The sequence below is a fragment of the Acomys russatus genome, chromosome 3 (assembly GCF_903995435.1).
Source record: "Acomys russatus chromosome 3, mAcoRus1.1, whole genome shotgun sequence".
NCBI classification, from domain to species: Eukaryota; Metazoa; Chordata; class Mammalia; order Rodentia; family Muridae; genus Acomys; species Acomys russatus.
In genome coordinates, this window is record NC_067139.1 from 30451529 (window position 1) to 30462534 (window position 11006).

The 11006-nt window shown below is 43.3% G+C and overlaps 1 pseudogene; it reads left to right on the forward strand.

Moving 5' to 3' along the window:
* Window positions 1-9493: 9493 nt before the first annotated feature.
* Window positions 9494-9990, forward strand: LOC127211056 (synaptonemal complex central element protein 2-like; annotated as a pseudogene).
* The last annotated feature ends 1016 nt before the right edge of the window (window positions 9991-11006 follow it).

Here is an 11006-nt window from a genome sequence, read left to right on the forward strand (position 1 = left end):
TAGAGCTTTCAGGTGTGCTGCTAAGTTGCTGATATGAGATCTCTCCAATTTCTTTATAAAGACACTTAGTGCTATGAACTTTCCTCTTAGCACTGCTTTCATTGTGTTCCATAAGTTTGGGTATGTTGTGCCTTGTTTTCATTGAATTTTCATTTAATTTCTTTCTTTCTTTCTTCCCTGGCCCAGTGGTCACTGAGTAAAAAGCAGTTCAGATTTCATGAATGTGTAGACTTTCTGTTTCTGTTATTGAAGTCCAGCCTTAATCCATGTGATCTGATAAAATAAAAGAGGTTATTTTGATTTTCTTGTACCAATTGAAGCCTGCTTTGTGACCGACTATGTGGTCAATTTTGGAGAAGGTTCCAATGAGATGACTGAGAAGAAGATATATTATTTGGTGTTTGGGTGAAAAGTTTTATAGATATCTCTTAGGTCCATTTGATTTATGATATCTGTTAGTTTCATTATTTCTCTGTTTAGTTCTGTTTTGATGACATGTCCTTGGTGAGAGAAGGGTGTTGAAGTTGCCCACTATTAATAGTGGTGATTGATGAGTGATTTAAGCCTTACTAGTGTTTCTTTAACAAATGTGATTGACTTTGTATCTGGGGCATAGATGTTCAGAATTGAGATATCATTTTGGTGGATTTTTCATTTGATGACTATGAAATATACTTTCCCATCTCTTTTGATTAGTTTTGGTCGAAAGTCTATTTTATTAGATGTTAGAATGGCTACTCCAACTTGCTTCTTGGTTCCATTTGCTTGAAAACCTTTTTCTGGCCCTTTCACTCTGAAGAAATGTCTATCATTGTTGCTGAAGTGTGTTTCTTGTATGCAGCCAAAATGATGGATCTTGTTTTCATGTCCATTATGTTAGCCTGTGGGTTTTTTTTTTTAATTGGAGGAATTGAGTCCATTGATATTGAGAGATACTAATGACCCATGATTATTATTTTCTGTTATTTTGATGTTAGTGGTGTTAGTGTGTGTGTGTGTGTGTGTGTGTGTGTGTGTGTGTGTGTGTGTGTGTGTGCATTTCTCTTTTTCTGTTTTTGCTGCAGTGAAGTCATGTATTTTCTGTGTTTTCTTGGGAGTGGTTAACCTCCTTGGGTTGGACTTTTCCTTTTAGTATCTTCTGGAGGGCTGGATTTATGCATAGATAATGTTTAAATTTGATTTTTATCATGGAATAATATCTATAGTGACTGAAAGTTTTTCTTGATATAGTAGTCTGGGTTACTTAGGGTCTGCAATAGTTCTGCCCAGGCCCTTCTTGCTTTTAGCATCTCTGATGAGAAGTCAGGTATAATTCTGATAGGTCTGCCTTTATACATATCTTACTTAGCCTTTTTCCCTTGGAGCTTTTAATATTCTTTCTTAGTTCTGTACATTTAGTGCATTGATTATTATGTGGTGGGAATATTTTCTTTTCTGGTCTAATTTATTTAACATTCTATAATCCTCTTGTATGTTTATAGATATCTTTCTTTAAGTTGGGGAAATTTTCTTCTATGATTTTTGTTGAAGATATTTTCTGGTCCTTGGAGCTGGGAATCTTCTCTTTCTTCTATTCCTATTATTCTTAGGTTTTATCTTCTCACAGTGTCCCTGATTTCTTGGATATTTTGAGCCAGGAATTTTTTAGATTTAACATTTTCTTTGGCAAATTTCTTTGACTGTATCTTCATTGCCCAAGATTCTCATTTTCATTTCTTTTCTTCTTTTAGTGATGCTTACACTTTTCCTGTTCTCTTCCCTAAGTTTTCCACCCCCAGGATTCCCTCAGTTTGTGTTATTGTTTCTATTTTCAATTTCAGGTTTTGGATCATTTTATTAATTTCCTTCAGCTATTTGATTGTATTTTTCTGTATTTCCTTAAGAGATTTATTAAATTCCTCCTTAAAGGCCTCTATCATCTTCATAAGAATAGATTTAAGGTCAATTTCTTGTGTTTCGTCTGTGTTAGGATAACAAGGGCTTGTTGTAGTAGGTTAACTGCATTCTTGGGGTACTTTTTTGCCCTTTCTTATGTTGGTTGTGTTCCTACATTGGCCTTTAGCCATCTGGTTGTCCTTGGTGTTGGGTGGTTGTTACTGTTGCCTCTGGACTTCTTGAGAAGGTGAGAAGAGCCCTGTCCAGAGGCTGGATATTCCTGGGGACTGGCAGCCTTCCTCAACATGAAGGGTAGGGCTGTGGGTTGGAGGCTGGATCTTAGTGAATAGCCCACAGCTCCCCTCTGTTGGCTGTGTTACAGTTGGATCCATGGGCAGGGGCTTGGGGTTGGGGTTGAGGTGTCTAATCTGCATGATCCTGAGGTCTGGCAAGTCTCCTCAATCAGGCAGATAGAACCGTGGACAGGAGCCTGGGCTTTTGTATCCCGTTGGCTCAGATCCCTCCTTGGGTAGACTGGTAGATCTCGCGGGTGGGGGGGAGGGGAGGGGAATGCTAGGAGGATGGAGGCTTGGCACTCCTGGAGTCTAGGATCTCTCCTCAGGAAGGTGGGTAGTCCCAGCATTCTCCAGGAAGCATGGAAACACCTGTTTCAAAGTCAGCAGCAGGACCTCATAATTGCTCTGAAGTGCCTAAGCCTAACCTCATGTTACCCAGGCACCAAAGTGCACTGGGCACTGCCATCGTGGAAAGCCCAACGTTGAGTTTCTTAAGTAGTTTATTTTCCAGGACAGTCTATCATATTGATGTCTTTCCTGGGTAGAAGCAACCAAAGTCATATCAATATGTCTATCCACATGACCAAGTGGAATTAGAGACTTGTGAAAGTAAGGAAGGAAGGAGGGAAGGAAGGAAGGAAGGAAGGAAGGAAGGAAGTGGAGATTGTCTAGTCCAACCTTCATGATTCCAGACCTGCAGTAAGGCAAGGGCCACTGGCTTCTGTCTTTTAACTGTTATCTAAAATGTTGGATATATTTCAGGGCTTCTTACGGCATCATCCAGGGAGGACTCTGGTGACTGTGTCCCAGCTGGAAGGTAGAAAGTCTTTTAAAAATGTACTGTACTTTTACTTTATTTTTAGTAGACTACCTTTGAAGATCACTTGCTATTTTATCAAAATGCTGGGAATTTGATAAGCCATGGCTCACAGGCAGGGGTGGCTTTTATTTCACATCTCTAACAAACAGAGTAGCAGATCTGGTGATAACAAACAAAGCTTAGAAACTAGGATAGGATAAAACCCTCTTAACCAGCAAAGCTCAGGTTGTGTTTTGTTCAGGGCTCTGAATTGTGTTCCCAAACTTCCGGGGGAGAGAATGAAGCCCTGACTTGTCTAGGCAGTGCTCAGCAGCAACTGTCTTTAGCACTGTGGTAAGTATTGTGGATGGGAGGTGGGGTGGGAGGTGTTTCATGAGGCAGAGAATGTGAGAGGGCTTCAGTGTACCCAGAAGGAAAGCAATGTAATGACCAGTGTCAGGAAACTTCTTGTGGAAGCATTGTTGTTCCACATGTTAAGAATTACCTCAAGAGTATGGAAGATAAAGAGCAATCGAGGATATGTGTTGTGAGGAACTCTCTATTCACTAAAGCTTCCTCAATAGCCGGGAGACCAAGAAATCCTCTGCCATGAGGCTAAGACAACAGGAGCATCCAAACAGGGATAAATTCCACCCAGCTTCTATTGGTATCTTGAGGTAAGGAATCAGGTGAGATTTTTAGATTTTCTTCCAGCCTCCAAATTCCAGATCATTTCTCATGGCAAGTCAAAGTATAGGACACCTACCCTACCCCACCTTGGTTTCCCTGGGCCATTGAGAAGGTGTGACACGTCATTGTTATAGCATAGACATAATCTGTTAAAATGGCCATATTTTCAAGCCTCGTTGTAAACACACCCAGTGTTCACTGAGAGATGGGCAATTTGGTTCCCTCATCATCAGCTTTTGGATGACCCTTCTCTGCCCTGGCTGCCTTGAATAAAAAGGACTGTCAGCCAAACAGCTAGCAGGACTACCCTATGCCAGTCCCCGATGTTCAGAACACTTCATGGATGTCTTCAGGAAACCACACAACAATTGCTGCTGATTGCACTGGCTCCTCCTGAGGGTGCAACTTCAGCCAGGGCTGTGCCAAGCAGTTTGTATGAAACTTTTCGCTATCAAAAGCCTCAGTGAACTTAGATGACCCTGCAGCCATTTCTATCAAGGCCAAAGCATGTTCCCTAGTGTCTTTGCAGAAGGAAGGACTGCTGTGACTGGTGTAAAAAAACACACCTTCCTTTGCATGAGAGCTGTGCAATGATTGGTGCAAGCATTAACCTTTTATTTGCATGCAAGGAATGCTGTCATTAGTCTCAGCACCCCTCTCTGCCTATGCAAGTAGGCTGTTAAGCCTCATTTTTGAACAGATAAGGTGTCCTGCTGTGTCCTTCTTTATTAAGGACGACTAGATGAGTTTCATGTCTTATTGCTGATTTGTATAGCTTCTGCGGGAATCATTTTCAGATAGGGGGCATAACTGTATGTATATGGTGGCAGGGAGGTAGAGTTCCCCCAAGAGCCATGGCTGCTCTCCCCATTCTCATTAAAAAACATTTTATGTAGGGTTTGAAGGGATACTTAGAGGGACCACAGCCCACAACACTCATAAGAAGATGGGTGGCCCACCCAAGTATGTGTTTGTAATTATTTTTTTCCCTCTGAGACAGGGTTTCTCTGTGTATACTTGGCTGTCATGGACTGGCTTTGTGGACCAGGCTGGCCTTGAATTCACAGAGAACCACCTGCCTCTATCTCCCTGAGTGCTGGAATTACAGGTGTCTGTTACCGCACCTGGCTCTGTTTGTAACTCTTATTTATTTGCTTTTTTTATTGGTTTGTTTTTGTTTTTAATCAGGGAGGATCTCCTGTAGGCCAGACTGGTCTCAAACCTACTATGTAGCTAAGGCTGGCCTTGAACTCCTGATCTCCCTTGTCTCTCCTCTCTAGAGCTGGGATTACAAGCAGATGACACCACACTTAGGTCTTGTTAGTGGTTTTCCATCTCAGCTTATGTCTTCTTTACTATACATTCTCACATAGAAAAGAAGACTGGGCTCAACACTCTTGTTGTGGAGCAAATGCTCTCTCTCCAGTGGCCTTGCGCTGTCCCCAGCAAGGATGCATGTTGGTGCTGAGGACTCAGGAGGGCACAGCTGCTGTGCAGTAAACTACATGGGAACCCTGGGAGAGCCATGCAAGGGGAGAAGCCAGTGTTGACAAGTGTGGTAAGCCGTGGAAGAGGATAGACAGCAGCTTTATACCTGCCACACAGAGGAGGGCTCAGGTAACCTGGCATCAAGAACAAGGTTTTGAGGCAGGTGTGGCGGCTTCCACCTGTGATTCTAAGCTAAGGGAGGAGGGACCCAGGGGAGGGGGAGTACTCTGAGTTTGAAGTCAGCATGGGACATGTAGTGAGTTTGGCCCATCCTGAGCCACAGACTAAGACACTGTGTCAAGAACCAAACACAAAACAAACATAACATGGGGTGCTCATTAGATTTCTCCACTCCCCAGAACCCCATTTCTTTCCCCAGTTCAGGTTTTTTTTTTTTCCTTCCAGATACTTAAGGTCTAAGGTTGAATTTGAGGTAAGTGAAAATTACAGTCAGCCTTGTTCAGCAAAGGGTACCATTTGTGCTGTGCGTTCAGAAGCATCCAGGAGAGAGTACCGCGGGACTGAGACAGCCGTTTCAGTTCTCTTCTTGGTGTCTATCAGCAGGTCATGAGGGCGACCAGTACCCCAAGTTCCCTGTGTCCCTCGAGCCACTTCCATGGCAGCATCATTCTGTTCTTCATGGTCCTTTCCCAGGGCTGCCAGAAAGCACTCAGCACGAGAAGGGGACGGTCTGGGGCTGCTGGCAGACCCTTCACCATCTTTCTTTGGTTTCTTTCACTGGGAGTTCCTGAGATGAAAGGGAATTACGTTCCTTGGGATGACTGCATGAGGCCGAAGCTGAGTCAAGCATGGCCGGCTAGCCAGGGTGTTGGGAGGGCAGATCCTTGGGATGTGGATTGAAGGTGTCTGACCTTCTGTTGTGTAGTTGAGGATGGAAAGGGAGACAGAGCGCGCAAGCACCTCATGTCTTGGAACAGCTCTTCCCTTACAGATGCTCTGTGATCTCAGTGGGGGAACATGCTAATAAAAGCTGTTTGAGTGCAGGATGGCACGTGGCGCTCACATGACCCCCTTGAGGGGCTAGATGAAATTTTGATTTTCATTAACAAACAGCTGAGGAAACGAGTAGGTCAAAGGCTTGGGAAGTCGTGAAGTTGCCTTGAAACAACATGGCTTGTGCCTGGTGTTAAATCAGATGGTTGACAGCGGTTATGTCGTTTGATTATCAGTTTATTTTCAGTCACTTCTTCTGCATCTCTGCAAGGACAAGGACACCTAAGAGGGCAAGTCTGAGGCCTTGACAGAGAGTCTCTAAGCATTCAGGTGCAGTGACTCTCATAGGATGGGTTTTTGGTGCCACCTGCTGCTTGATTGAAGTACTGGAGGCCATCAGGCAGCCTAGGGAGTTTGGGGGTAGGGTGGGGGGAGGACTGGGCAGAGGGGGGCGGGGTTTGATAATTTTCACAAACTGGGGCTTGTAGCTAGTTGTGTTTATTGGGAAGATTTTATAAAAATATTTTGCTTTACAAATTACCCGCTTCCACAAATTCTTTAGCATTGGAAAAAAAAAATGGTGAATAGGTTCCCAGTGTGGTGTGCTATTGATTATATGAATGGGTGGTATACTAAGAGAGCTGCAGAGAAAATAGCTCATTCTGACTTTATAATAAGATGGCTTCTAATGTTAAGATGGAACCAGGTTGGTCCATTACTCCAATTAGATGGAAACAAAAGGGAAAGGGGGGATTTTCTTGGGTGGGCATAGTGGGAGAGATTTAGAAGATGGAAGAATGGAGTTGGGCATGAGATGCATGTGAAAAAGAGATATCCCAGTTTATAAGTGAATTATTGGCCAGTAAGTAGACAAATTAAAAAGAAAACAAACAAACAAAACCAACTTGGCAGTGGTGGCACATGCCTTTAATCCTAGCCTGGACTAAGCAGAGAAATTTTGTCTCGAGGCAGGGGGTGGGGTGGGGGTGATGGGGGTGAGGGCTGGGGGGAGAGAAGAAAGAAAGAAAGGAAGAAAGAAAGAAAAGAGAAAAAACTGGGCATGGTAGTGCATACCTTTAATCCTAGCACTCAAGAGGCAGAGGCAGGCAGGTCTCTGTGAGTCCAAGGCCAGCCTGGTCTACAAAATGAGTCCAGGATAGCCAAGGATACACAGAGAAACCCTCTATAAAAAAAAAAAAAAAAAAAAAAAAAAAGAAAAGAAAGAAAGAAAGAAAAGAAAAAGAAAAAGAAAAGCCAAACCACAACAACAAAAATTCAAACAACCCATCAAACCAACCAAAAAAGCCCCACTCACAAAGACACATATTCCTTAATTCCTGAGAGGGTTGTCATGTTGACTGACAGATACTACATAAAGACTACCGTTTACACATTTAATCACTTTTCAAGAATTATTTGTAAGGTGTTCCCCACCCCCATACATAATAAGTGGTTTGAGAAAGGAATTTCAATTCAGAAATTGTATTTAATAAAATAAAATTACAGTTCCTTCTCTCATCCCAGTTAAAATATAAATTTAAAAAGCTAATATTTATTTATATTTTCATGTGTGTGATGGTCAAACAACAACGTATGGGAGTTGGTTCTCTCCGTCTATCCTGTGGGTCCTGGTGATGCAACTTAGGTCATCAGGCTTGGCAGCAAGCATTTTTACCTCAAAAGTTTCCATTTTTTAATTTTTATAGCAGTGAAGAGCCTAACCTGAGTTTCTCAGAGTGCCAGCCCATAAAATTCCATGGCAACTGAGCTTTTCATAATAAGTGCCCAGCTGAGCTGGCAGGCAGCTGTGAGTCCTCAAATAGATGCTGGGGTCATTTGGGAGATAATCTGTGTAGAGATGAAAATGCTGCTGAGTGTTTATTGACTTCTTCTCTTCAGTGTAAGACAGAGATGCTCCGTCAAGGACACCACGGGTCCTTCACAGTAGACCTGTGAGCAACACCAGCAGCCCTTGTGAACTTAGAAATGCAAATCTTGTGCCCTCCACCTCCTAGAGACCCTGAATCAGGTCCTGGGGTTTAGGCTTATAATCAGAATTTTAGCACATTCTCTGGGTGGGTGATAGTCATGCAAGTTAAATCTGAGAAGCACTGAGCCATATATAAGCTAGCTCCCCAGCCCTCTAATGTTGGATTTATTTATCAATTCACTGTGTGGGTGTCTACATGTGTGCACATGCTGTAGTGCACATGTGTAAGTTAGAGAACATAGCTGGCTTTTGGCTACTTTGTGGGTTCCTTTTTTCCCACCCTTCTCCACCTGCCTTACTCCACCCTTTCAGCCTTCTAACTCTAGATAGGAGAGAAAAAAGGATAGAGGGCAAAGGGGGCGACATGATCGTTAGACTACTCTCTGCTGATTAGGGGCATTGAGTTCCTTGGGGCAAATTTGATCGTCACCGTCAGGAAATCTAATTTCTTCCTCTCATTTCTTTGCCTGTGACTACTTGACAAACTGCAACCAATAGCAACCAAACACCAACCCCACCTCTGGGGCCCTGGCATTTATATACCCTCTGAAGAGTACCACCAAAAAAAAAACAAAAAACAAAAAACAAAAAACCACCACCACCACAACAACAATAACAACAAAAAACAAACAAACAAAAATATCTGCAGCTGGAAAAAATCATGCCCCTGATAGAGCACGAGGCAAATCATAGTCAGATTATGTGGACAATCTGAAGCAGCTTCATATCCCACACCTGGGATTAAAATGAAGACATATTCTTACAATATTTCTGTGTTTTTAAAAGAAACCAAAATTCTCACTACAAATAAATGACAAGGAGGAGTCAGTTTTATAGTGGATGTAAGCATATTTTCTTTTTTTTTTTCATATTTGATCTCAAGTATGGGATGTGAAATACGTTTGTGTGAGGGAGTGTAATGTTTGTCTACTGGAAAGGGACTTGTGAGATGGCATGTGATGTTTATCTGCTAGAAAGGGAACTGCCTCATGCAGGGGGAGGTAGGGGGAAAATACATAGTCTTTGCTATTTGCAAAACATCCTGTACGGACTATGAGAGAGTATAAATAGTCCAAATAACAAAAATCAATGGCTTCTTGCATCACTTCCCAGTTCATTGCTTTGCAGTTCATTGCTTCAGTTCCAGAGGCTCCTGGAGAGAAACGCTTCAGAGAATGCTTGGAGGTTCTGGCTTTTGCTGTTTGCTGTTTAACGGGTGGATCTTCTGGAATCCTGACTAGGAAGAGTGGAATCACCCCCAATGAGCTGAGTCTCAAAAGATCTGCTTCCATTGTCTGTATTAACCTCCTTTCTCTATCTAGGGTGAGTGGGTTGGAAGGCATTAAGGAACTCCAAATTATGTAAGTTAAAAAAAATTTTCAAAGCGGAGGAAAAGAAGAAATGGAGTGCCTGGGAGTGTACGTGCCTCCCATGCAGTTAAAGAATCAGGAGCCCCAGTGGATTGTGGAGAGCGGGGAGCATCCGCAGAGTGAGCCCATGAGGTGGAGGCTGGCACACCGGTAGCCAATGCCCAACTACCAGCAGTCAGGCCCCATTTCCTCTCTGCGCTCTGGCATTGAAATCCTGAAGAAGAGAGCCCAGGAGCTGACTGAAAACATCAGTGAGAGCAGACAGAAGGGCCGTGCACTTATGACCAACTTCAGGGACAGCCTCCAGACAAAGGTCTCGGATCTGACAGAGAAGTTAGAGGACAGGATGTGCCAGGTGTTACAGCCACCACAGGAAGAGTATTCAGGAAAGACCCCAAGAATTCACCTAGAAGATGGCAAAGATCAGCTCAAACAAGTCTGCCATACTGTGGAAACTGTATACAAGGATCTATGCAATCTGAGATTCCCACTTCAGAAGAGCATAATTACAAAGATGGTGAATGCTGACTTCTGCTAAGAGGCCCTGTCTTAATGGCAGTCACCAAGAGAAGGCACAGAGCCTACTGTGTGAGCTATGCTGAGATTGTTTTGTTTGTTTGTTTGTTTTTGCTTTTACAGTTATGTAACTCAACACAAAGCCACACTGATCTTTGTGCTAACTACCAAAGTTTGACAAGGCTAGCCCCTGCCTTAGGCCTAGTCTTAGCAAATTCACCCAGCCCACCACACCTACAGTTGATTAAAAGTTTTGATTTCTAAAAAAAGAAGAAGAAGAAGAAGAAGAAGAAGAAGAAGAAGAAGAAGAAGAAGAAGAAGAAGAAGAAGAAGAAGAAGAAGAAAGAAAAGATCAAAGCCTACACAGTTCTCTCCTTCTACCACATGGTTCCAGGGATGGAACGCAGGTTGTTAAATTGTGAGCAAGCATGCTTATCCATCTTGCTCCAGCCTTGGTGGATTTGATGCAGTTGGCATGAACTGCCACCTTCTCCACCAGGCAGAGAGAAAGCTCATCCACCACAGGCAGCTTTGTCCACGGATGCTGCTGGCTGGCTGCCATCGGTAAGTTTTCCTCTCTTCTACTGCCTCTTCTTTTCCTCCTCACTGTATCCAGGGATGACTTTTTCACAAAGTGGACCTGCTGCCGATTTTGCCTGGGCTTCCCAAAGGGTCCCAGTGCCACCTTTTAAAAGACTGAGTTTTTAGGTTTTGTGCACAAAGTAATAGGATTCGTTATGGCAACCGCATTCACACCCAGCATCGGCTTTGCCCTCACTGGTCCCCCCAACTCCACTGCCCTCCTCATCTCTCACTGATTCCCCTGCACTTAGCCCCCACCTTTGCCTTCTTAGCTCATATCTTCCCATATACTTTTGAATGTAGACAATGTACACAAACCCTGATAATCCTGACTCTTTAAGTAGCCCTACAGAGTCTTCACTTTCCCCATCCTTCTTACTGCATCTGTCTCATACAAGCTAGACTCATCTCTAAGCTAGACCAGCCCTTGGTCATTGGTCTCCACC